Source organism: Copadichromis virginalis, linkage group LG7 (genome assembly GCF_057382275.1).
Source record: "Copadichromis virginalis isolate Kocher_CV1m ecotype Utaka linkage group LG7, C_Virginalis_male_GT1.1, whole genome shotgun sequence".
Classification (NCBI taxonomy): domain Eukaryota; kingdom Metazoa; phylum Chordata; class Actinopteri; order Cichliformes; family Cichlidae; genus Copadichromis; species Copadichromis virginalis.
The window spans coordinates 36,915,893-36,943,845 of NC_140624.1; the positions used below are offsets into that span (position 1 = coordinate 36,915,893).

Sequence of the window (27,953 nt, forward strand, 5' to 3'; positions counted from 1 at the left end):
ATACAGGTGATCCAGGTGTTTTGTTTGTTTTTCTTTTTTTTTCTTTCTCTCCCCCCCCCCCCCCCCCCCCCCCCCTCTCACCGTCTCCTCTCCCCTTTGGTTTTCTTTCTCTCCCTCTCTTTCTTTCATTCTTTCTCCCTGTCCTATCCCCCATTCATGTCTGTCCCGTTTGTAGCAACTGAAAATAAAATAAATTCATAATTACTGTATAATAAAGGTCAATCAAATGGACCAATATGGCAAGGCCATGATGATCCACTTGGTAAAATAAATCCGCTTGGCATCTTTCTTGGCCTTAAGACAACAATTCTGATGGCTAAAGATCCAAACGGGACACAAAAAAAGAAGAAGAAAGAAATCACATAATAATTTCTCTTGCTAGCTGAAGTAGATTTGTTTTCTTTATAGACATGCTGTGGTAAGCTGACTTGTCCTGCTGCTTCTGCTCCAAGGTTTACTGCTCTTTTGATTTAGCCAATAATGTTCTGAAGTGTATAAATCCATGCTCCACACTCTAAGAAATGAAACATGGGCTTTTTAAAAATTAATTCTTAGTTTTATGTTCAATATACTTAAAATTGTTAATCTTATGGGTGTAATTAATATTTTTAAATTTGATTTAATTAATTCTATACCGTTTTAATGTTAAATAATATTGATATTTCCAATTTATTGAACACATTTAATTAAATCCAAAGAGCCCTTTCCACATCCTTTCTGAGCATGCGCAGAGAATGAAAAAAAAATCTTCGCGCATACGCGTTGACCTTCTTCATCGACGCCACAGTGTGCTTTGGTCACGTGTCTGGAAAGAGGGATTAATCACGATTCATCCGTTGGAGTTAAGGTAATTTCTTCCTATTTTTAATAGAATATAATTTAACTAGTACTTTGTGATAATATATGGCGTATATTTTTCCGGTAAATATGTGGGCAGTATGTGTTCTGTAGGTTGTAGCATTTTGCTAGCATTGGAAACATTCATTTGCATATTGTCCCATCTGCGTTTAAAATTTCATTCGAACTCCGAATAGCACACTTATTTTATTTGTTTTATTGCACTATCAAGTTAGGAGAAAGTTAGCCCGAACAAGAATTGGGATACATGTGCAGTGATTGTCGACGAGTCCATACTCTGTTTCACTGAAGAGAACCGCTAGCTGCGTAGTTTGCATATCTTCGCGCATCAAGTCTCAAAGAGACCTCAGAAGGTGACCCCTGCTTGCCCCCAAAAATAAAATCAAGTATACTGGGTGGTTATTGCTCCGTTTGTTTGCTACGGTGTCAAAGATATTGCACTTTTATTTAATAGGTCATTGAGAGTTGAAGAGCCCCCCCCCCAAAGCAAAACGACAACGGCCAAAAATAGGCCAAAACATGCCACAAAATGCTCTGCTTGGTTAGTGCTTGTTTGCCGGTAAAATTAACATTTGTGCTGCTACGGTTAACCGGTTATTAATGTTTTATTTTTCCGCGATGACGTCACGGGCGTCGAGCACGCTCCCCGTGCTTACGGGCGCGAGTGAGCGTCCGGGTGATGTAGAAGTCGTTGGAAATGCTCGCTCGCACCCGAGCATTTTGTGGCATGTTTTGACCTATTTTGGGCCATTTTCGTGTTGCTTTGGGGGGGGGGGGTGAACTCTGAATGACCTATTAAATAAAAGTGTAATATCTTTGACACCTAGCGATACAAACGAGGATTTTACCAGCACAAACCGATACAAACGGAGCACTAGCCACCCAGTATACTTGATTTTATTTTTGGGGGCAAGTGGGTCACGTTCACAGACTGGGCTGGTAAACGTGCTCACAGGAACAGATTTATGAAATGAGTAATAGAAATTTTGGAGCATTTGAAATTTAACTTGTATTATTAATACATTTTAAAAGAAACAGGATTGTTCTTAAGTTTAGACCATCTCTGTGCTACCCCTTTGCATGTGTCTCACTGTACACGATTAATTTTTTCTGTTTTTCTTTTTCTCTCAGGTTGCTGGTTGTGGAATTTGGAGCTGCGGAGATTTGAGCTGTGCTCCAAAAGTGCATGTTGAAGGTACCTAATGCTTTCATATTATTTACTTTTTCCTTAATACGCAATTTTACATTTTGAATTCTCTTATTTGGTCTTTTAGGTTATCACCACAGTTCCACTGCTGTCCACATTCATGAGCAGTCTTGACCAGTACTCTGACCAGTTGATGAAGATTCTACGAAAAAAAGGAGGGGAAACAGCGCGGCGGATCACAGCAGCGTTGTCTGCAATTTCACAGGTATTCTGTCTTGTTATAATGTTCTGTAACTAATAGATTAGTTGCAGGTTGATCTCAGGTCTGGTTATTAACCTGTATTTTTAACTTTCTTGGGTCATTTTATGCTTGTTCTCTCCTGCGTTATACTTCTCATCTCGCTTTTGGCTTATATTCTGAACTTGGTCCTGACACAAAGCAGAACTAAGTAACTCATGCCCCTAGAGGCCATAAGTGCCGTTGCTGGCATTGTAGCTTTTTTCTTTTCTTTTCTTTTTTTTTGTTACTCATTAATTGTCCAAAGGAATAATTAGCTACACTGAGAAAAGACAAAGGCAGACAACATTTCACATTTCGCCACAACTCAGTGACACAGTAGATTATTTTTTTTCACTCAAACTTGGTATAAATACTGCAAATGTGGTGGTAGCCCGCATACCTCATATTAACGTGACAGTGTGTAGTTTTTTGTCATTAATTTTTGGAAATCTCTATCAAAATGTTTTTGATTCCTTTGAACAGTACTCCTATGCAACAACACTTATCTTCCTTCTTTCGGGTGGTACACCACGCTAAAGCTGCATTTTCCACGACCCAATGTATCGCAATCAGTGTAATTGGACTCATAACTTATAATCTTTATGGGAATGAATTGGTAAGCTTCTCATTCTCTAACACAAAAAACTACTTGCTTGCAAAAAGCATGTTTAAAATTACTTAAACAATTATGAATTGGTTAAAAAACAATAAAAACTGACTTAAGTTCTGTGGGGGTCTCTAAAAACTTCAAAAAAGTAATTGCGCTGCATGTGTTGTTGTTTAGAGTTCCCGAATCGAAGTGAAGCGTGAATGCATCCTTAAAGCTGTGATTATATACCTGAATGAGAACCCTGAAAATCTCATCAAAGAGTACATGGTAAGTTTATTTTTAAAGGGATATTCCACCCCTCAGTAAAATTTTGACTGTCATAATTCCCAGAGTTTTGTAAGTTGAAAAATGTATTTTCTAAACAAGCCCAGGCATTCTCCTGTTCTGGCAGCAATCAGTTTTCTTTAAATTAGCTTACAACAATAAAGTGCATGGGAAATACTAGGATTTTGTTTCCATTCACTTACATTGTTTTATGCGAAACTAAAGAAAATGACCCTGGTCAGCAGAATATTGATAATATTATTAATGCATACTCCTTCTGCCCTCTGTCCATGTTTCATGTATCTTCTTCTTGGTCTTTATTTGGTGATAGTCTTAAATCCACATTTTTCTTTGGTCTGTTCTCCTCAATCTCATTCAGGGATATGTGTAATTAAGATAGTGTGGACCATTTTAACTAAAATGGAGTGAATAGATAGATGATGCAAGGACCAAAATACAACGGATTTAAAATATTTCTGTCCTTTTCAGGATTTCAACGTGATGGAAGCTGAAGAGCTTGAGAGGATGGATTTGGCGTGTTTATAAAATAATCCATGAAGGAGCACAGCCTGATTACTCCCTTAAAGATGTTGGCATCATTATCGAGAGATGCACAGTCTTGCAGGATCTTCACGATGTGACGAGCGGGTGTGCACTTTTGTTTGGGCTAATTTACTGCCTCAATCTGAGTTACCCAAAGCCACTTCGCTACACATTTGAGTTCTTCCAGAAGGTGCTCATGGGACTGGAAGACAAAAAACTGTCTAACAAAATACAAGTGCTGAAGAACAAACTCTGCCAAAAGGAGACGCAATGACTCTTCTAGATTGAAATGTCTCCCAAAATAAGTGCTCTGTTTTACTGTTTAAAAGTTTATAAATATATATATGTTGATCCTTGTTTGTAAATATTTTGTCATAGTTTTTAATATTTAGGAGATTTACTCTTTTGATTGTGGAAAAGAAAACATAATTCAGAAACTGAGTTTTTGGAACTGAGGACAAAATTACGCAGATGGATATATTTTCTTGTTTCACAACATTTTCTTCAGTTTGAGTTGCTGTGGTAATTCTGCAGACTGTAGCCATTGCAGACCTACAACTGTAGATCCTGAAATCATCCTACTCCTCACTACACTGTCACTTAGTTGAAACTGGAAAGTTGTTTCAGATGTTTACATTTTATTTTACACACTTCGTTTAATGTTGCATTATGCAGTGTTGTTTCCCTGTTTAAGCTTTGCCTCATTGAAGGCTTTTGTTCAAGTTGTTAAAGCAACACAATTTTTTTTTTTTTTTTTTTTTTTTTTGTATTTACACTTCATATTAGTTCTCGTGTACCAGGTTTCCATTGTAGGTCAAGGATCTTGAGTGTTATAAATGTTAAAGTGTATGTGCAAACAAATGTGAAAAGGTTCTAAGGTTTTCACCTGTACTCAAGTTAAGTACTGGATTTTTGGTCTTAGCATTTAATTAAGAATATTTTGAGATTTGCTATATGCATTTTTTTAATTGTAAAATTTATTATATAATAGAAAACTTATAATTCTGAATCCGATTTTTGGAACTGGGGACTAAATCGTTTTTACCTTTTTGTGTCACTTAACTATTTTCTGTACTGTAATTGCATTATACAGTGATTTTTAAGTTGCTGTGGTAAATCTGCAGATCTGACTATAATCACAGTTGTATTGAATTTGACATCTTACGGCACACTACAATGTCACTTTGTTGAAACTCGGAAAGTTGTTTCCAATGTTTAAATTTTGGTCATGCACTTTAAGCATTTAATATTGCCTTATGCAGTGTTGTTCCCTGTAGAAGCTTTGCCTTGTCAAGGCTCACCGTAAATAAAGTTGTTGATGCAGCACCCTTTTTTTGCATTTACACTTTATGTAAGCTTTAGTGTAAGAGTTTTCTATTGAAGTGCAAGGATCTTGAATGTTATAAATGGTAACTCGTGAGCAAGTGTAAAAAGGTTTTTGAGTTGTCACCTGTACTCTGTAGTTAAGTGTTAGACCTTTGCTGAAGACCTCTGAAAGGTCCAAACACCTAATTGCAATGTATAGATGACAACTCAGGAACCTTTCTAGACTTGTTTTGTTGATACCTAAACATTTAGCATATAGATGAAACTATTAATTAAATCATAATTAATCAAATTAATTAGGTCCAAAACGCAATCTAAATGGTGCCATTAAATTCAAATTAATATTGTCAATTGAACCTAAAGCAATACAGTTAATAAAATGAACAAAGTGTTTGAATTCTAATTAATGGTGTTAAATAATAATGAAAGGAAAGCTGTTGCTTTTATAGAACAATTTCACTTCTGATATACATCACCATTGAAATTGCAGATAACAACCATATTGATTTATGTTTAATTGACCAGGTTTTGTGGAAAAGATTGCCTTAACTTTGTCAATTAAATCCAACGTTTTATTTCTTAGAGTGCACACAGGCTACTTTTTCTTTTTGTAACTCCTTACCACTATAAGCAGGGCTGCACATAAGTGGTCCGCAGGTGCGCATTCAATGTCAAAATAAAAGACGCGCACCAGATAAGAAGTTGCAACGCGCGTTTGAGTACATAAGATTTCCTGGAGGTGGACAGACATTTGTTTAGAACTCTTAAAGATGTCGAAGAAGCAAGCTCCTTAATGCAATTACTTTGGTGTTTCTCGACCTCCAAAGAAATGTCAGAAGGAGTCCGAACCGCAAAAGAAGCGCGTACTCTCAGAAAAGTGGTTGCAGGAGGTGAACTGGCTTCAAACAAATGATGAACGCACAGAGATGTGGTGCAGAATATGCCGTGAAAATCCCACTCTAGCGGACAGAAACAGTGCCTTTTATATGTACGCAAACGCGTACATATTTTGACAGTGAATGTGCACCTGCGGACCACTTATGTGCACCCCTGAGTATAAGTGTACTAAAGAACATCATCAGCTTAAATTCAAACTGATGACTCCCACTTTGCTTCCAGAACCGATTCCTGTGAGTCAGCAGGCATATTAAAACACATTTTTGCACTTATTTGGGTGGTTATATTAAAGCATTATCTAGAATAGCTTTCATTTCAATGGTCATTGAGGTATGACAACTGCATATATATCCAGTCAAATCTGATAAAAAGTGCTTAAAGGTTTGCTGACTTGCATACATATAAGGTTTTAAATGCTTGATTCGCTGGAAGTTATACAAGTCATACCGCAATTTTTACTTCTGCAAAACTCTCCCACAGGTTACAATTGCAATTTTTTTCAGTAATGCTTCTGCTTCTCCCCCAAAACTAGCTGTGACCATGGATCCCACAGTCTGCTCTGCAACAGTACAAGACAATCGATCACGGTACTATACTATAATGTACTATGCCACAATGCTTCTAACTACTGAGTTTAACCTTTGCTAAACTGTATTTTGTATCAATTATTATTACATAATTTCCCTAGTGATGAATAAAGCATTCTGATTCTGATTTATCTACCTATCAGATTGAATTACTCGTTATCTGAAGGCGCTGAAATGCGTAAGTGTTGTTTTGGCCCATTTTAATCCCTAAGCACATTATAGTTGGTAGTTTAAAGGCTATGAAAGCATACATTTCATTTGATGGTCCCACGTGAAGCTATTAAGGCCATCGTTCTTCTCCCTTATCCTACGGTGGCCCCTAGAGACAAAGCACGTACAAACTCCAAAACACATGCAAATTCCAAAACACATGCAAACTCCAAAACACTTGCAAACTAAAGAACACATGCAAACTCCAAAACACGTACAAACTCCAAAACACTTGCAAAATCCAAAACACTTGCAAAACCCAAAACACGTACAAACTCCAAAACACTTGCAAAACCCAAAACACTTGCAAACTAAAAAACACATGCAAATTCCAAAACACGTACAAATTCCAAAACACTTGCAAAATCCAAAACACTTGCAAACTAAAAAACACATGCAAATTCCAAAACACGTACAAAATCCAAAACACTTGCAAACTAAAAAACACATGCAAATTCCAAAACACGTACAAAATCCAAAACACTTGCAAACTAAAAAACACATGCAAATTCCAAAACACGTACAAAATCCAAAACACTTGCAAACTAAAAAACACATGCAAATTCCAAAACACTTGCAAAATCCAAAACACTTGCAAACTAAAAAACACATGCAAATTCCAAAACACGTACAAAATCCAAAACACTTGCAAACTCAAAAACACATGCAAATTCCAAAACACAACGGAAGTGCTCCAGGACGCTAGGGGCAGTGTTGAGCTCGATTTGCAAAATAAACGGCAAGTTTGTCTGTATGGGACGGTCTAGTCTCCGTCGCGCTTCCCAGGTTGCCTAGCAACCGTGATACTAACCGCTGGAAACGTGTCATACAACTTGGTTTGACAGAAATGAGGGAGAACATATTTTGTTCATTTGTTTGTTTGTTTCTACATGAGCTTTGTGTGATTTGATAAGTATCTGAGGCTGAGACCACAGGACAGTAAAACATGATTTTTGGGCTTCATTTCTGTACTGAACAGTCATTTCAAGATTAATTAGTAAATAAGAATTAGCTGATGTTGTTCATGAGACTAAAGTCATATCACTTTGGTAATGTAAATATAATATGGCCAATATTCTAGTTATTATATTAATCATTATTAGCTATTACAGCAGTGAACATGAACTCTGTGTCAAATACTGAGCTTCAGTACAGATTCAAGTTGCAGTTATTTATATGTCTTATCACCTTAAATCTTCACTCAAAGACAAGTATCTTTGACAGTGCATATATAGGTGTATCATATATAAGAGATAAATGTTGTTCCTTCAGTATGTTGGCATTACTAAATTTGGCTCATTGCTTACATATATTTATTAAAAGAAAATGTACAAGCTGTGATAACTGTTTCTGATAAAATGAAGAGTAGACTGATATATGAAATATTCCTTTATTGGGTGAGAAAATCAGACCATGTCATAACTGCTTTAAGTCATACAGAATAGATATCAGAGCCTTAAACAGGCTGGCTTCTGCTAAATGGGTCAAACTGGGCAGAAAGTCTACAAACACATAACATCCTTACAGAATATGATGTAACACTATAGATCAACTTACCTCAGAATATATAAAGCATATAAACAATTACAGCAATATGATGCAACAAACACAGCAGTGCTACTAATCCAAAATACTCAAAGCTTCATAGAACTGAAACAAACATTTATTTTTAGCTCCATTCTGCTGCTGATACATACTTTAGGTTTCTGAATATTAAACTTGTTGCTGCCTTTCATAGTGTGTAACTTGAAGGCCCTGAGTACTTTCTCCCACACTGAAAACACTGGAATGATAACATTATTTGAACATTACCTAATAAGACTGATTCAGGACAGACAATTAGTTATTTTAAACTTTTCTAGCAGTCCTTCACAAACAGGGAACAGTCTGTCTATTCTCTCCATCTGTCAGCTGCTGCTGGCTCTTCCTCCTCCTCTTCCTCACACGCTGTTGAGTTTGTCCTGGTGGATCATCAGGGGTGCAAAGCCTCACAGATGATGTGCAGCAGTGGGTCCCTCAGTCTGTCCTCACTCTGGACACTTGCAGTTGTCACACATGGAAATCAAATGTGTGATAAGCTGCAGGATTCAAACACAAGTGTGACTTATAAACACATGTTCATATTTTTATTACACAATCAGAGAGAAAGAAACAGAGAGAGAGTGCAGGACAGACAGACAGGTGACAGTCTCAGGTGTACACACTGCTACAAAACAGCACAAAAGAAGGAGGATTTAGTGTTTGTGTTATTACGAAACAAGAGGAGTTCCCAGATGGTACAGTGGACACACATGTGTGACTCCTGTGATTAAAGCATCTTTCTTTCAGCTTAACGAGTGAACCGTCAGCTCGTTCAAACACACGTTAAAGTCCGTTTGGCTCGACACCACCGAACAGAGGCAGCAATATAACATAGCTAACATTAACAGTGCAGTGAATCTTCCTTGTGCTGTGATATTCAGGACTGCAAACCGAGCAGCATCACTGACTTTCAGCTTGTTGTGTTTGTGGATATATGACTGACTTTAATTATCCACAAAATCATCACAATCTCTGTAAGATTAAGGTCGACTATATATATATTTTTAAAGTAAAGGCTTTAAAACCAAGTTAATTCTGAAAGTACAGACATGACTAATGTCACATAACTTTCCCGACATGTGGCCAACAATAATGGTTTAATGTTCTTCATTAAAAAAATATTTGCGCATAAATAAGTGACATAATATTCAGTACTTACTTCTGAAAGTTTACACTTCCTCCGCTCCGCTTCCACCGTTTTTTTTCGGCAAAATTATCCACACCACCACCGCACTATGAAGTCTGGGATATGTTGGGCCATGAAGGCTACACCGACCCATCCTTAAAATTCATGGAAATTATGGACGCATTTGAGGGCCGCATTTCGAGCAGCCTTTGAATTGGGAAAGCCTTCTTTATACCAGCTAGAGAGAGAACGCTCATCATTTACTGTGACGTAATCAGCCTTAAAATGCGGCCTTTAAGGCTGCAAACCCCAAATCCGGTCATTGGTACTTCCTGGCTTGTGTAGTTACTAGGTAACAAAAGCTCAACACTGCCCCTAGCGTCCTGGAGCACTTCCGTTGTGTTTTGTACGTGTTTTGGATTTTGCAAGTGTTTTGGAATTTGTACGTGTTTTGGAATTTGCATGTGTTTTTTAGTTTGCAAGTGTTTTGGATTTTGCAAGTGTTTTGGAATTTGTACGTGTTTTGGATTTTGCAAGTGTTTTGGATTTTGCAAGTGTTTTGGAGTCTGTACGTGTTTTGGAGTTTGCATGTGTTTTTTAGTTTGCAAGTGTTTTGGATTTTGCATGTGTTTTGGAGTTTGTACGTGTTTTGGAGTTTGCATGTGTTTTTTAGTTTGCAAGTGTTTTGGAGTTTGCATGTGTTTTGGAATTTGCATGTGTTTTGGAGTTTGTACGTGCTTTGTCTCTAGGGGCCACCGTACTTATCCACAATATCTGGACGTGAAGAAAAAGAGTCAATGGTGTTTTAAAAAAAAATACATAAGAGCATGTGATTTAATGTGCCATTTGTTTTTACATCAATTTTAAATAATGAGGAAAAGGGACTGTATAAAACCACTAAGACAGTAAGATCCTAAAGCAGCCAACAAACTCTTTTTACAAATTGAAGGACAGACAGACAGACAGATAGATAGGGTAAATGGCCTGTATTTATATAGCGCTTTACTAGTCCCTAAGGACCCCAAAGCGCTTTACATATCCAGTCATCCACCCATTCACACACACATTCACACACTGGTGATGGTAAGCTACATTGTAGCCACAGCCACCCTGGGGCGCACTGACAGAGGCGAGGCTGCCGGACACTGGCGCCACCGGGCCCTCTGACCACCACCAGTAGGCAACGGGTGAAGTGTCTTGCCCAAGGACACAATGACCGAGACTGTCCAAGCCGGGGCTCGAACCGGCAACCTTCCAATTACAAGGCGAACTCCCAACTCTTGAGCCACGATCGCCCCAAACAAACCTACCTAAACTTCTAGTTAAGGCATGTAAGTTTGCCTTGAGGCAAATAAGTGTGAATGCAGTTTACAAGGGTACTTGAATAGTGTATATCGTATTAGTCGTTCAGCGCTAAAGCCTATCTGCTGGCTCATGATATTAAAAATCTCTGAGGCACAGACCCAGTGCAATTATATCATGTCAGGGTGCTCCTTTCAGCCAGTATCAAGGGGAAAAAATCAATGGCTACTATCTTGTCTCCTCTCCTGTCACATGATTGGAACAGCAGTTAGGTGTGTGCTTTAGGATACATGGCTAGTTGTATGCCGCTGGGTCTCTGGTCAACAAATGTACTTCCCTTGTCTAGAGAGGTATTTATGGTCTGTAATCATGCAAAAAGGGTACACTCGCATTCCTGATCACTCTGTGTTAGAAAAGGGAGAGACATCTGTGTCAGGCAAACATGAATGAATCACACTGTAGGCGATAAGAAAGGCCTATACAGGTTGGAGTGACAGTTGAAAGTTGAGCTGTAGGCACAGTATTGACTGGAAGTATGCCTGCTGTGGATTCGCAACTTCACAATTAACTGCTGTTTCACTGCATACCATTCACCAGGCACTCGTACAAAAACAGGGGTATTTAGAATAATGAGCACCATCTATGCAAGCTGTCTTCCTTCTGGTTATATTCAGAAATGGACTCGTGCTTCCTCCCACATAGAGTGTGATCTCGGTGCATTATCAACTCACAGTGTCAAACCAGACACTGTTACCATCAGGGGCATCTGTAAAACATCTGTCTGGCCTCTATATAGTTTATCACCTGGTGTTGTTGTGTGTTTGCTCCCCAAATTCACCATACAACATATTTTTGTTGTTATTGTTATTTTGTTTTGTATTTCTAATTACCAGATACACTGCTTCAAGATTTGTGGAGATGTTTTCAGAGCAAACAAAGGTTCAGAGTATGTTCCTAAATACATGTACAGTTGCAGTGAATTGAAATTCATAGAAAAATAGTTTAAAAAATTATTCTCAACAATATGGAAGGCTTCAGGGTAGTGCGCAAATACTGAAGTTTTTATATTTAATGTATTTTTTTATGAGTTGCTCCAGGACATAATATTAAATATTGAAAACTTATTTTAAGTGAGGAGAACTGCAACACCGTTTTGGACAAATGACATGCACGATCTTACAGCTGTGCTGCCACACATACACATATTTATAGCTTCTGTCAAAGCAGTGCTTTGTATTCATTTGACACCTCAGCCTTCACATTTGGCATGTAATGAAAAACTGGTCAGTGGGCTATTGATGCAGGGAGAAGTGTGTTTGATAGGGTCTGCAGGAGTCCTGCTCGGCATCACCACTAACGGACTCCACTGAGTGCCAATCACATGGAGCCAGCAGGGCTATGGCTTCCTGCTGAGTTGAAACCCCACCATGATTCAAGCAATCAATGCAGACTTAAATGCATTGTGGATGTACAAGCAGTGACGGCCTGATCTAGCTGCTGCATGGCACAGCTAAGCTCACCTGTGAAAAGCGAATGTTGACACAGGAGAAAAATGTGGAAACATCAATTCTAAGACCAGGCTGTGTAGTAGAATAGAATCATCACTTAAATTCTGTAACTTTTTTTGCTTAATAGTCAGGAGTCAACAACATACTGGAAAATTATTCCATTCATTCCCTCTGTCAAGTTCCTTCAGACTGGAAAGAAAGCTTCTGTGAAATACAGTGTTTAGGTCTCTGACGATGCTCTTTGGGGTTTAGCCTTCAGCATTGCCTGGGTCAATCAAACACAGTGAGATATCTGTCCTTAGTTTACCCAGTCATTGTCTCAACTGTATGCTTTGGGTAATTGTTAAGCTGTTAGCTTCTGGAAACCTGACAGAAGGAGGTGAGTAATATCCCTTGAAAAACATCATGTCTGTTTCAGTGTTCTACAATTTCCCATCATAACATACTAAATTACGATGCGTTTAAATACTAAGCATTTCGTTCTGACTTTTTACTAACTATGCAACATTTTTTTCATGTAGTAATAATATTGTATGAGCAATACAGAACTCCAAGACTAAATTGTATTTTTCCCGTTTTTATATTTTAATTTAAAAGTGTTTAAACCTTAAATATAAACTTACAATAGTAACACTGGACACGTGGACAAAGTAGACAAACTGAGCCTATACTCAGTTCAAGGTTATCAGTAAACCTTAAATATTAATATTAAATAAATAAAGTATTTAATATTCTGTTCTGAGAAAGCATCACATAGTCAAAGCAGCTTGATCATATGTCAGTATATTTAAATATATACATAATTATTTGTACCCCTGCCAATCACTTCAGCTTAGTCTGGCCATATTCACTGCTCAGAACAACTAAAGGTACAATTATTTTTCTTTCTGCAAAATGATTAAGCACTTATTTTAATGTCAAAACTTGTTTAGCCACTCCTTTTGTATGTTACAGACAGCAACACTATATTAAAGCATGTTTGTGACATAATACTACTACATTTGTCCTTTTAGCCTTCAGAGATTGCTAAAACCCTTTTCAGCTTCTGAAAAGAATGACACAAGAACAACAGGAAGCAATCTGTGGAGTGCTTCATCAAAAGCCAAGGTCTCCTGGCCCAATCCCCTTAAGAGTACCCATACTTTCACTGCTAAACAGGGGATTTTGTTTGTTTTACTTTGTACTTGGTGTATTTTTAGGCAGTGTGATTAGAGCTTGATTATAGCTTTTGCAGCCAAGATTCCAGATTTTGATCATTTGCATTCCCCTCAGCTCAAACCTTTCTCTAAACTGTGTATACAAAACATTACGTACTTTGTAAAATTCACTTCTGTAGTACTCAGAAGGGGATAGGTGTGCATGCGCAGGAGCACACCCTTTGAAATGCTGAGGTGGCCTATGGGCATGTAGAGCAGTAAATGGAGCGAGATGAAATGTTTCACACATCATTTTGTGCTTTAGTAAACAGCTTGGAAACTCTCTGGATTCGGTTTTGTATCCACTGTTTCTTTCACACATGTGACAACAGAAAGCAAGCCATCTATAGTCCACTTTGACTGTGGAGGGAGGCACATTCAAAGACTCCAACTTCAGTTGTCTTCAGTGCACACAAAAGACAGAGAACAGCATTCTCCAGCTGATATTTATCATTCAGCACCTTAGCACTACCATCTGTGTCTGACTAACCTGCTGTTCTCTAAAACAAAGGATGCATTATACAAAAATCCAAACCATTATCAAGAAATCTGATTATATAAAAACTGTACACAAAAGCCTGTAATTGGCAACCTGTCCAGGGTGCACCCCACCTCTCCATGACCCTGAACTAAATAAGTAGAGAAGGAAGGAATATCGTGACAATGTCTCGGTTTTTCTTGAGCCTTAGTTCTTTTATGGTGTTGAATTAGATTTAGATTTACTTTGTTTCCAGAGCATTTAGTCCTGGTTGCATTTTAATTTTAATTAACTGTTTGTATTTATAGTTTTTATCCCCCTCAGTGTTTCCCTCTGTTTCATCCTCCTGTGTTTACATCTCTGCTCATGTTATTGCAATTGAGTTTTGGTTGTTCATTTCCTGTTTTACTTTGGTAGAGGCATTAATAACACATGAGCTATGCCAAACATATTTTAACCTGTTTCTGTGGAACTACTAGGTATTTAATATGTGTGTTATTCTAATAGCTTATGGTATAGATGGGATTTCTCATTCCTTAGGTTACTTACTTATTACTTACTTACTTATTAACTCATTTATTTTGAACTACTAGTTAGAAAGATTAGGAATAAAACTGAGACTAGGTAGACATTACAGGTACGTCTAGAACAATAAAACTTCCATCCCATAGTTCAGGGACAGAGAGGTTCAGATCATCTTTGCACTTCTAAAGTGGATTTCCATGTTGTCTGAAAAGTTGACAGTCTGTGTAGTAAGAACGAACAAAAATGGTCTATTGCTTCATCTCTGAGTGCTTCTTTAAAGGTCACACAAAAGTAATAATGCACATAAATGAACACCAATGGGGAGGAAGATGGACTGGGGAAGGGGGGGGGGGTTATTGTGCTTGCAAGACACAATACGACAGGATTTGAAAAACTATTATGAATCTAACCACTTCTGTATTTAATTCAATCTAGAATGGCTTAACCAATAAACTCTTAGTCTCATGAAGAGACACTTAACCATTATTATTATTATTATCAGAAACTGTTATCAATATATAGTTTAGAAAGTGCTCTCCAAAGGTGTCTGCACACTGCTATCTAGTCCTCATGAAAAACAATAAAAACAAAACCAAACTTACATTGTGCTTCTTTTCTCAATGATGTGCTAAGAAGTCTGTGTTTGTGTTTTCATGTGGCATAGCTGACATCCTTTGGGGGTCTCCGCAATATCTGTTCTAGCATCAACGATAGAAACAATGAAGGCAAAACTGCCTGAAATAGAAACACAGGCAGGAATAGCTCTGCATACAAATATGTGTTTGTTCACTGCAGCTTTGTGCATCTTTGTTGATAGATAGATAGATAGATAGATAGATAGATAGATAGATAGATAGATAGATAGATAGATAGATAGATAGATAGATAGATAGATAGATAGATAGATAGATAGATAGATAGATAGATAGATAGATAGATAGATAGATAGATAGATAGATAGATAGATAGATAGATATTTCATCAGATCTGTTTGATCAATTACAGAATAAATTCAATAACACACACACAAGAGATACAGGGAGAACCACAACTTTAAAGTGATGGCAGACTTTCCTGCTGGGCGGGGTCACTGTCATTAGAGAATACGATTGTCATGGGGAGTATACTTGGTCTGGCGTGCGTAGGTGGACACTTTGTGTCAAATTAACATCCACGTGAATGTCAGGATCAAAGGTGTCCCAGCAGGTATTTGCATTATGAGATGATCAGTGGCTTTCATTTCACTAGTGAATGCTTTCAATGTTGTGGCTGACTGGCACACTTCCCATCACAAACAACAACCTGTTTGTTTAGGGTCTTTGTTTTTAATATATCATACAGAGGACCATATTTACCTGTCACGATATAGCTTATTTTATTTATTCTGTCCTGGTCATTTAACATCTCTGCTGTAACTTTAGTCATTTTAGTCCAGCCACACCTACCTACACTGCTTTCCTGCCTGCTGCATAATCTGATCTGATCTTCTGCTCAAATGTTAGTTGTGCAAGATATCAGTTATCTTCAATATGACATGAAGTAAAACAGGCTGGTATCCCTGATACAAATACAGATATCAATATTTTTTTTGTTGAGAAAATCATAGCATACTTTATTTAGAAAATCTAAATTTAAAAAAAAGTTTGTAAGCTTTGAATATTCTTTTGAGAATCATCTATAGGAAGGAAAGCACAATTGTAAAGTGGCTAGCACTGTTGACTAACAGCAAGAAAGTGTTGGGTTTGAATCCACAGACAGGTGAGGCTTTTCTGTGTGGGTTCTTTCCAGGTACAGAACTCCGGCTTTTCCATGCTTAACTGATGGATTGAGTTGGATTCTGCATGCAGCCTTTCAAAATATACAATGATATGACTTGGTGATACAGGACTGTTTCACCAAAGCACCTTGCTCCTGTTCTCCACTGTTTCACTGAGAGCAGTAATTAGCATGTGATAATGAGAGGCACTTATAAAACAGCTATTATTTCGACTAAATTCTGATTATAGGTTATTTACTTTCTATTATATATTCCCTAAGTTACATTGTCTAAATGTCCAACCTTTTGTAATGAAATTGACACTAAAACAGAAAGATTAGGATGAAAATCATTAGTATTGATCTATATGGTACTAATCAAGATTCCCACTCTCCTGGTTAGGTCTTCAGTATTGACTTGTCCACTAATACAAGTTTGTAATTTAAGTTTGTAATTATTTTGTAAAAACAAAGTTTGCAATTTAAAAAAAAAAAAAACATCTAAAACTAGCTACGGTCACATGTCAGCAGCTCGGGCAGCAAACAGTCACAAGTCTGCCACACTTTGTTTTATCAGTCAATTTCTATTTCTATTTTTTTTTACACATTGTTATTTCTTCTGATATAAATGTTTCTTGCAAGAAAAACCTCAGTCAGAATAAGTTCAGAAGCATTGATGTTGTGGATCATAGTCATCATGTAGATCATTGCCATATCCACAATAACAAATGGATTCAAACACAAGATCAAAAAAATCACTGCATGTTTTACCTTTTTATTAACACAAGGTAAGGGCTTGTACTGGTACGTACTGCAACACAAAGCCCAAGCAGTGGGGATGGAAGACTTCCAGACAAGTGAAAGGGAAAGGTCAGTGCTTTTTCCAGGTGACTATTGAATCTGAATTATTCATTCATGCTTGAGTGAGTTCCTTGAATTTTCCTGGTGGGTTTCCAGCTGTGGGAGGCAAAGTTTCAACAAGTACTGTAAGTGAGATGACTGGTGGCCAGCTAGGCCTTCCTGGAAGATCCTTACTTCTCAAATTTGTCGATTTGCAAATTCTGTTTTTCATCCAGTTAAAGCCCACATGAGAAGGAGAACACCACAACATTAACAACAATCTGGCAAAGACTTGAGGTTTCAGGTAGCCTGTTGAATGACAGGATAATGAGTAGGTGAGGAACAGGTGTGATGGCTGGGATAGGATGCAAGAGCAACCCCATCCATGGGTGGGACAACAGCAGAACCCCACCCAAACCCACCTGAGAGCAAAGATGAAGAGGAAGAAGAGGAGAGACACAAAAACCACAAAAAAAGATCTTGTTGGAGCCATGGCAACATTTCTTTACAGACATAAACCACACATGACGATAATCTAACACTGGATCGGCTATTTTGGACTCTTAATGCAATTCAGGTTTTTACACTTGTACTTCATTTATAGAAAAGTTGAAGTGACAATATTCTGCATACCACTAAATACCACTATAACAAGTCACATATGCTCAGCTCTTCAAGTATGAAACATCACATTTCTAACAAAGCGTTATTTAAGAACTTTTTGTTTAACTATATTAACTTCTATGATGTATGTAAAGATTATTTAAATTTAAGTGAAATGAATCAACACGGTGTATGCAGGACTTTTAGCTAATTTGCAGCCCTCATCCCTGGTTCAGTCTTTAGGATATATGACCCTGGTAAATCATGAAAACAATAACAATAAAACAATCAGATAATTAAACAAAGTATATTGTTTTGTTTTGGGTTTTTTTTTTTAGTTCAGATTGGCTTCGGCTTGTGCCAAAGTTTTCAATATGTGTTATTTAATATGACATTTGTGGACCTTAACTGTGGATGAGGACTATCACAGTGTAAGTTTCCATTTTCCGTCTCCTAGCTTTTCCCATTGCAGTGACACCTTTGTTAATGTGTAATAAAATTATGTGACTAATTCAGCCTGGCCAGGGCTGGTCACAGATTTAAATATTAATCTTGGATATTAAAAAAAAGAAAAATCAAATTCTCAAAGGTTAGCAAGTTATACTTATTTTTCAGAACTTCATGATATCTGGCCCAATACCTTGAAGCTTGCTTGTGTAATAACACTATGAGTTTCACTTCTGATTTGACTGCTTGGCCCGAATGGTCGGCAAATAAGACATTCATCAAATTTAATGATTTAAATGAGTTGAAATAACCATCATTCATGCAAGACTTCACAGTTGCCTAGTGGCAATTGTTAAGTCTTTCATGTGGGATGTGGTGGAGAGAAAAAAAGGGTTTTAACCACACATACAGCCTAAAAACACTGCCTCGTTTCTACATCCCAGTTATGGGTGTAATTCAAGATGTTCTTTTTAATTACTACATTTGATATAAATACTCAACTCTATAAGAACAAAGGCCACAAGAAGAGTGGGTCTGTAGCCTATGCTCTGAACCATATACAGATTCAGCCTTTCCTTTCATTTCCCTCAAATCCAATGAAGCTGTGGTGTTGACATGCAGTAGGGGGCTGAAGTGTGCTGCTGGCATGGGGGAACAGTGTGGATCCTGCCTGCAGGCACCCTGCAGACCTGTTTGTTGATTACAGATAGAGGTTATATACATAAATGTTTATCATGTATTAAGATGGCAAATACTGTTGTAGAAATGGGAATGAAACATTTCATTAATTAGCAAGTAATTGAACAGTTAAAATGCACATTATTTCATTTCTCTAACAGGAAATATAAATTTAGAAATAAACAGGCAAACCAATTAGCTGAAACTAAAAGAAGAGTCATTAAAATGTTTATTTTAGAAATGTGAAATATTAATACATCAATAATTCAAATAAAAAAAATATATAAAAAAGTCAACAGGAAAATCATTTAAAAATATACATGATTAAGTCGTGAATAATTAATAAACTTTTTTTCCCATTTTTTTTCAGTGCAGTTTAAAGTGAGTTAAAGATTACAGGCTATAAATGTACATTCAGTCCCTTTTGTTGATTTGTGTTTTCGGTCGTTGTGTCCTTGGGCAAGACACTTCACCTGTTGCCTACTGGTGGTGGTCAGAGGGACGGTGGCGCCAGTGTCCAGCAGCCTCGCCTCTGTCAGTGCACCCCAGGGCGGCTGTGGCTACAATGTAGCTTGCCATCACCAGTGTGTGAATGTGTGTGTGAATGGGTGGATGACTGGTTGTGTAAAGCGCTTTGGGGTCCTTAGGGACTAGAAAGGCGCTATACAAATACAGGCCATTTACCATTTTTATTTTGTTATTTTTTCTATTCATTGTTGGATGCGATTTGTCATTTAGCTTCTCTTTTTGGGTCTGATATACTGGTCAGTGATGTGCTGGGACAAATCCAAGTTGGCCATCACATTGACACAATTAAAAAGAATTGTTTAAGGGAGATATTGTCACACAACTTCTGACCTCGACATGAGCTTTTTAGCTGTTGTATATCACAGTTTGGTTAGGGTTAGGCACAATAAGCATTTGGTTAGGTTTTCGAAAAACTGATGGATTGCCTTGCAATCCGGTTGTTCAGTGATGACGCGACGAATCCTACTTCCTGGTCTAAAGTAAAAGAAGATGGCGCCGGTGAGGTCGGCTGCCGTCACGACTGCTCCGACCACTTTTTCTTTGTCTTTGTTTTTTAAGTTAGTTTTCAGCGTTTCTAAATCGGCAAAATCATCACCATTGGGTACATTAGGTATGACAGTGACACTCTTGTTTCTATTGGTATACAATGTACTCACAATTCGAAGTTTTTAACTCCGAATCCGAGCTGGCCGAGTGAGATCTTGAGGGAGAACAAAGGGAAGCGGCGGCGGCCTAGAGGGAAGCGAGCCGGCGTCAGGAACAGGCTGAGAGCTCGTGCACACCGCACACCTCTGCCTAGCATCCTGCTCGCCAACGTCCAGTCATTGGAGAACAAGCTTGACGAGCTCAGGGCCAGGGTAAAGTTCCAGAGAGACATTCGGGACTGCAATCTCCTCTGCTTCACCGAGACATGGCTGAACCCAGCGGTGCCGGACCACGCCATCCAGCCGGCCGAGTTCTTCTCGGTTCACCGCATGGACAGGACACGGGACTCGGGGAAGTCAAGGGGAGGCGGCGTGTGTTTAATGGTGAACAACAACTGGTGCAACAGTGCGAACATTGTTCTTCTCACACGCTCCTGCACACCAAATTTGGAACTACTGTCCATCATGTGTCGTCCTTTTTATCTACCTCGGGAATTTACATTGGTCATTATAAATGCCGTTTATATTCCACCACAAGCGGACACGGTCACCGCCTTATGCAAGCTGCATGAGGCACTCACACAGCACCAGACACAACACCGGGACGCTGCGCTTATTGTGACGGGGGACTTTAATAGCGCCAACCTCAAACGCGCAGCGCCGAACTTTTATCAACACATCATCTGCCCCACCAGAGGTGAAAGGACACTGGACCACTGCTACACTACGGTCAAGGACGGCTACAAGGCACAATCCCGCCCTCCATTTGGTAAATCTGATCACGCCGCCATCATGCCAAAATACAAAGAAAGGCTGAAACAGGAAGTTCCGGTTCAAAGGAAGGTCGCGCGCTGGACGGATCAATCGGTGGCCGCGTTACAGGACGCACTCGATGACGCAGACTGGGGCATGTTCAGAAACAGCTCCGATGATGATGTCAACGTGTTTACGGAAGCGGTTGTGGGATTCATCGGGAAACTAGCGGATGATACCGTGGAGACAAAGACTATCACAACGTTTCCCAACCAGAAGCCGTGGGTGGATAAAACCATCCGCGACGCTCTGAGATCCCGCACCGCTGCCTACAACACGGGACTCACGACGGGGGACATGGACCCGTACAAAGCCGCGTCATATAACGTGCGGAGGGCGGTGAAAGAGGCGAAGCAGCGCTACGGGAGGAAACTAGAGTCACAACTCCAACAGAGTGACTCTAGGAGCATGTGGCGGGGACTAAGGACAATAACGGACTATAAAGCACCAACAACCGGTATGACGAACGCGGCCGTGACTCTGGCAGACGAGCTGAACACTTTCTATGCTCGCTTCGAGGCTGCAGCTAAGGACTCCAACAATGCTAGTGCTAGCGGCGCTAACGGCTGCAGACAGGAAGATACTGCCAGCACCGGAAACGTTCTCGTCACCTCCGAGCATGAAGTAAGGAGAGCCTTCAAGAGAGTGAACACCAGGAAAGCAGCAGGACCAGACGGCATCCCAGGTCGTATCCTCAGAGACTGCGCATACCAGCTAGCTCCTGTGTTCACTGAGATATTCAACATCTCTTTATCTCAGTCAGTGATCACCACATGCTTCAAAGAGTCCATCATTGTTCCTGTCCCGAAGAAACCCCACCCTGCTTCTCTCAATGATTATCGCCCTGTAGCCCTCACCTCAGTAGTGATGAAGTGCTTTGAACGCCTGGTCAGAGACTTCATCACAGAGAGACTGAGGAGGAGCTTCTTCCCGCAGGCGATACGGTCTCTCAATCACACCACCACACAGTACTGACCCAGTACTTACACACACACTGGACATTGTTTTCACTTCATCACTTAAATCACTTTAAGCATATTTGCACTGCACAAGACATAATGTGGATTGCACAACACTGGTCACTACATTCTTCATTTCCAGTTAATACTTGTACAGCTGCTGTTATTGTGTATATATTTATTTATATTTCTTCATACATTCTTATATAGTTCTATATTGTGTATTTTGTTGTACAGTTATTTTATTTTCAACTTTAATTTATATACACTCAACAAAAATATAAACGCAAAACCTTTGTTACTGCTCCCATTCCCCATGGGATGGATGTAGAGACCTAAAATTCATTCCAGATACACAATATAACCATCCCTCCCAAACAGTGGTCACAAATCAGTCCAAATGTGTGGTAGTGGGCACATCTGCTATATTGAGATAATCCATCCCACCTCACAGGTGTGCCACATCAGGATGCTGATCTGACATCATGAGTAGTGCACAGGTGTACCTCAGACTGCCCACAACAAAAGGCCACCCTGGAATGTGCAGTTTTGTCTCACAGCAAAATGCCACAGATGCCACAAGCAATGAGGGAGCGTGCAATTGGCATGCTGACAGCAGGAATGTCAACCAGATCTGTCGCCCGTGCATTGAATGTTCATTTCTCAACCATAAGCCGTCTCCACAGGCGTTTCAGAGAATATGGCAGTACATCCAACCGGCCTCACAACCGCAGACCTCATGTAACCACACCAGCCCAGGACCTCCACATCCAGCAGGTTCACCTCCAAGATCGTCTGAGACCAGCCACCCAGACAGCTGCTGGAACAATTGGTTTGCACAACCAAACAATTTCTGCACAAACTGTCAGAAACCGTCTCAGGGACGCTCAACTGCATGCCCGTCGTCCTCATCGGGGTCTTGACCTGACTCCAGCTCGTCACCGTAACAGACTTGTGTGGGCAAATGCTCACATTCGATGGCGTCTGGCACGTTGGAGAGGTGTGCGCTTCACGGATGAATCATGGTTCACATTGTTCAGGGCAGATGGCAGCTGAGAATGTCCCAGTTCTTGCATGGCCAGCATACTCACCGGACATGTCACCCATTGAGCATGTTCGGGATGTGCTTGACCGGCGCATACGACAGCGTGTACCAGTTCCCACGAATATCCAACAACCTCGCACAGCCATTGAAGTGGAGTGGACCAACATTCCACAGGCCACAATTGACAATCTGATAGACTCCATGCGACGATGTGTTGCACTGCATGAGGCAAATGGTGGTCACACCAGATACTGACCGGTTCTGGGTCCCCAGACCCCCAATAGCGCAAAAAACTGCACATTCCAGGGTGGCCTTTTGTTGTGGGCAGTCTGAGGTACACCTGTGCACTACTCATGATGTCAGATCAGCATGTGGCACACCTGTGAGGTGGGATGGATTATCTCAATATGGCAGATGTGCCCACTGCATCACATTTGGACTGATTTGTGACCACTGTTTGGGAGGGATGGTTATATTGTGTATCTGGAATGAATTTTAGGTCTCTACGTCCATCCCATGGGGAATGGGAGCAGTAACAAAGGTGTTGCGTTTATATTTTTGTTGAGTGTATTTTATCTTATTCTTTCCCAGTTAAATTTACCCTTCATTCTAATTTGTGTTGTACAGTTATTTCATTTTTAACCTTAATTTATATTTTATTCCTTCCTAGTTAAATTTACCCTTTTTAATTTTTCATATTTATTTCCTATCTTATTCATAGCCTTTTCCTTTTTTGTTTTCTTTAGGTCACGAGCAGTTGTCCAAGCATTTCACTACATATCGTACTGTGTATGACTGTGTACGTGACAAATAAAAATTTGAATTTGAAAGTAGTCTGCGTTTAATATGGCTTTTGTGTTGTTATGCTCGCTTCGACGCCGCAGCAATTAAAACAACAAACGGCTGCGCGCACTCGGAGTGCACCAGTGAAGAAAATGCATTCGTCATCACAGAGCATGCCGTGAGGAACACCTTCAGGAGGGTGAACACCAGGAAGGCAGCAGGACCAGATGCAATCCCTGGCCGGGTCCTTAGAGCCTGCGCTGATCAACTAGCACCGGTGTTCACGGAGATCTTCAACCTCTCCCTGGCCCAAGCTGTGGTTCCCACGTGCTTCAAACAGTCCATTATTGTCCCTGTTCCAAAGAAACAACAGCCCGCTTGCCACAATGACTACCGTCCAGTAGCACTGACTTCAATTGTGATGAAGTGTTTTGAAAGACTGATGAGAGATCACATCACTTCTTCACTTCCTGCCACCATCGACTCACTTCAGTTTGCTTACCGGACTAATCGTTCCACAGACGATGCCATATCTCACCTGCTCCACACATCCCTGAGTCACCTGGACACTGGCAGAGGGAATTATGTTAGGATGCTGTTCGTGGACTACAGTTCAGCATTCAACACAATAATTCCCTCTAAGCTTTTCACCAAGTTGACGGATCTAGGACTCAGCTCATCACTGTGTCAGTGGATCCTCAACTTCCTCACAGACAGACCCCAATCAGTGAGGGTGGGAAAACAAGTCTCCCCCTCCATCTCACTCAGCACTGGAGTGCCTCAGGGCTGTGTTTTAAGCCCCCTGCTGTACTCACTGTACACTTATGACTGTGTAGCCACATCCGACACCACCTCCATTGTCAAGTTTGCTGACGACACTGCTGTTGTGGGCCTGATCTCCGACAACATCGAGACGGCCTACCTGGAGGAGATTAGGAACCTGGAGACCTGGTGCCAGGAGAATAATCTCCTCCTAAACATCAGCAAGACTAAGGAGCTGATCGTGGACTTCACTACAAAGCAGGCGAGGAATTACAAACCATTAACTGTAATGAAGATAACAGCAAACTCTTCTTCCTCAGAAGACTTAGAGACTTCCATCTGCCACTGAAGGTGCTCAAGAACTTCTACTCCTGCACCATCGAGAGCGTCCTGACGGCAAACATCTGCACCTGGTTTGGGAACAGCACCAAGCAGGACAGACGAGATCTGCAAAGGGTGGTGCGCTCGGCAGAACGCATCATTCAATCAGAGCTCCCTAACCTGCTGTCCATCTACACCAAGCGGTGCAAGTCCAAAGCTAGGAAGATTATGATGGATCTCTCCCATCCCAACAATGGACTCTTCTCACTGTTGAGGTCTGGGAAGCGCTTCCGCTCCCTTAAGGCCAAAACAGAGAGAATGAGGAGGAGCTTCTTCCCCCAGGCTATTCGGGGCCTGAACCAGGTGTAGGACTGGACTCTCCCAAACACGTCACTATAAGACTGGACTCTCACACACGTCACCACACATTTCCTATAATCCTATAATTCCTATAATTTATAATCCTTATCTTTATAATCTCTTCTGCTATTTGCACATTCTTTACTGTAAATTCCTAAGTTAATTTGTCAATTTTTGTAGTAAATTGTAAATATTGTAAAACTTTTCTTCTGTCATTTAATGGTCGGGCATTGTACAGCTACAAGCATTTCACCCCCATGTCATACTGTGTATGGTTGTGTGTGTGTGACAAATAAAATTTGAATTTGAATTTAACATGTTTAATGTTATTTATTTTCTTCTATTTTTCTATTTAATCTCAAAAAGCTCCTAAAACAGTCAGTGATCACTGTTGACCTCCCTCAGCTTTTATTATCACTAATCATTTATTTAAGCTCAGTTTTTAAAACCTTAGGATGTAACTACAGCCCAGCCCATGCAGCAGTATATGAATGACTAACCTCGTATTGTGGATGGTAGGGATGGGTATCGAAAACCGGTTCTTGTTGAGAACCGATTCCCACTGTTTCAATTCCTTGGAATTGTTTGCCATTTTTGCAAACGATTCCCTTATCGATTCCAGTCGCCCCGAATGACGTCACCACGTTGCGGAGCGTAATTTACCTGGCAGGAAACACGGCGCGTAAGCGGCTCAAACGCTCAAAAGTTTACGAGAACGGATGACAACAGGGCAACTTGCAATACTTCCAAAGTAGATACTTAATTTAAGGGAGGAAACACTACGAATATGCAAAAGCATTTGTTCACAGAACACGTGATAACCTTAAATGAATGTCATGTTTTTAATTCCGCTCCGGACTCGTGAATCTCAACCCAGCAGCAGCAGTAATGTTTGCACGTCCTCTCCCGTTAATGCGGCAGGTAAATCATCAACTAACAGTGCATATTATGTTAGCGCGATCTGCCTTATTACAAAACCTGCCATTACTGTGCATTTAGGTGACCATGATGAGACAGACAGACAGAGTCTGGCTCAGATGCTGGCAGTTCTCGCTGCAGTCTACCGGTAGCGTCTCCTTTCAGGCCAGGATAGACGAATGTCACCGAGCAATGACTAAGTTTGTGGTAAAAGGCTTGCACCCATTTGCCACAGCAGATGCCCCCAATTTTAGGTAAGTGAATGTGTTTAATTGTAGGCAGGGACATTACTGGATATTCTTGTGTAATTGCTACAGAATAATTTATGTTATGCTTTGTTATTGCTACAGAAGAATATTTATTTTATTATTTTACATTTACAATTTTTTTTCCTGGGGACCCTGTGACACCCCATTGAAGAGCCGTAGGCTGGATCTCTTAAGATTTCACTGTTGGGTTTGTAAGGCCATGTTACTCCTAAATATAAAACAAAGTTCTAAGCTAATCGACCTTAGTGTTCTCCTTTTTTAAAAAGAATCGATAAGAGAATCGATAAAGAATCGAATCGTTAAACAGAATCGAAAATGGAATCGGAATCGTGAAAATCTTATCAATACCCATCCCTAGTGGATGGATTATCTCAGTTGTTCTCCTGGCTGAAGTTTGGTCTTTTTACAGCATCCTGCCATGCGATTACATTTGTTCCTGACCACCGACAACACTCACGTTAACTTTTATCGAGTGGGAAAAAAGTTAGCTTGTTTATATTATGCCAACATAGCTGTGTCGCTAGCGGTCACGTAGCACATCATTATATACCAGCTAGCCCAACTTCAGTAACCCTACAAACGTCACTGCTGTTTAGTTTTCTGTCTTCATTTATGCTGGAAGTGATAACAGAGCTGTACGTTTTAATTTGTTTCCAAAACCCCGCAGTCAGGACATGCTATATTGTATTTAGATAGAAGCTAGCGAGCTAACTTCCTGCTAACTTCTAACTCCGTTAAATGTCATAAATTCCGTTTTCATGGATGCCTGGATGTTAAACTCAATTGTTACACCTGGTAGAGCAGAACGCTGATCATTTTATTAAAGATTAAAGACTTTAGACAGTTTTTCAACTCTCAGTAATGCCATAGTGATCGTTTGATATATGGACCTGTAGCGGAGTTTAGACCCAGACATGGCTAGTGACGTCAGACTGAACAATCGGATAGACTCTTTTGCAACACTTTTCACAACATCAGCAACAAGCTTCTCTTACTTTGGATTGCTAAAGGTCTCTTGGGTTAGACCACCCTGCACACTGAAAACTTTCACTAAAGGGAGTGAGCCATGGCATAAAAATACAATGCCAATGGGGCCTGCCAGTGCTAAATATATGACAGTTAACGCTCAGCCCCAATCTGCGCCAAGGATAAATCACCAAAGAGATAAAACAAGGCAAAATGATGCAATCTGTCAACTTCTCTGATTGTCATAAAGTCTAAAGTGTCTAAAGCTTGTGTGTACAAATAAAATCCAATGCAACAGAAAATCCTTTCATATCTCCTGCAGTAAACCTGATGAATGACAAGATTATAACCCATTTAAAGTGCAGCATACTGTGGACAATGTGGAAAGTATCAGTGTGTAGTCTGAGGAAAATAGCACTTCTTAAATGAAATTTTGCTGCTGCTCTCTTTGTTGCTGGTTCCCTTCTATCTCTTCAGTCTCTGCAACCTAGCAACCAAACCTGCTGCCTATGTCTTTACATCATGACTTGGACACCCACTTAAAGGCAGTCTAAACTGAGCAAAATGAGGAACAGCCTAAAGTCAGAGTCCTTTTGCAAGTATGCACTGTTATACATGGCAGCCCAAATCATTCCCTGGGTTGAAAAGTCTGATATTTGTAATTATTGTTTATCAGAGCTCACATTTTTTCCCAAACAAGGCAACAAGGCAAATATCAGTCTTGGCTGAATCTCATACAAACACGGGCGATTCTGTTTGCTTTATAGCTACACTATACAACATGAAAACCATACAAATGATGAACATTGCTAGATTGATGAGCA

General features: G+C 39.8%; 1 long non-coding RNA gene and 1 pseudogene across 2 annotated transcripts; one reads left to right on the forward strand and one right to left on the reverse strand.

Annotated features, from left to right (window-relative positions):
- Window positions 1–1,703: 1,703 nt before the first annotated feature.
- Window positions 1,704–5,028, forward strand: LOC146705557 (uncharacterized; annotated as a pseudogene). The gene is made up of 4 exons (XR_014921381.1): window positions 1,704–2,053; window positions 2,133–2,270; window positions 3,070–3,162; window positions 3,649–5,028. The product of XR_014921381.1 is annotated as an uncharacterized LOC146705557 (transcript).
- A 3,070-nt stretch (window positions 5,029–8,098) lies between these two features.
- Window positions 8,099–9,589, reverse strand: LOC146705558 (uncharacterized). Its single transcript, XR_014921709.1, has 2 exons — window positions 9,463–9,589; window positions 8,099–8,800 (listed from the first exon to the last, which is right to left on the reverse strand). It is a non-coding gene; the product is annotated as an uncharacterized LOC146705558 (long non-coding RNA).
- Between the last annotated feature and the right edge of the window lie 18,364 nt (window positions 9,590–27,953).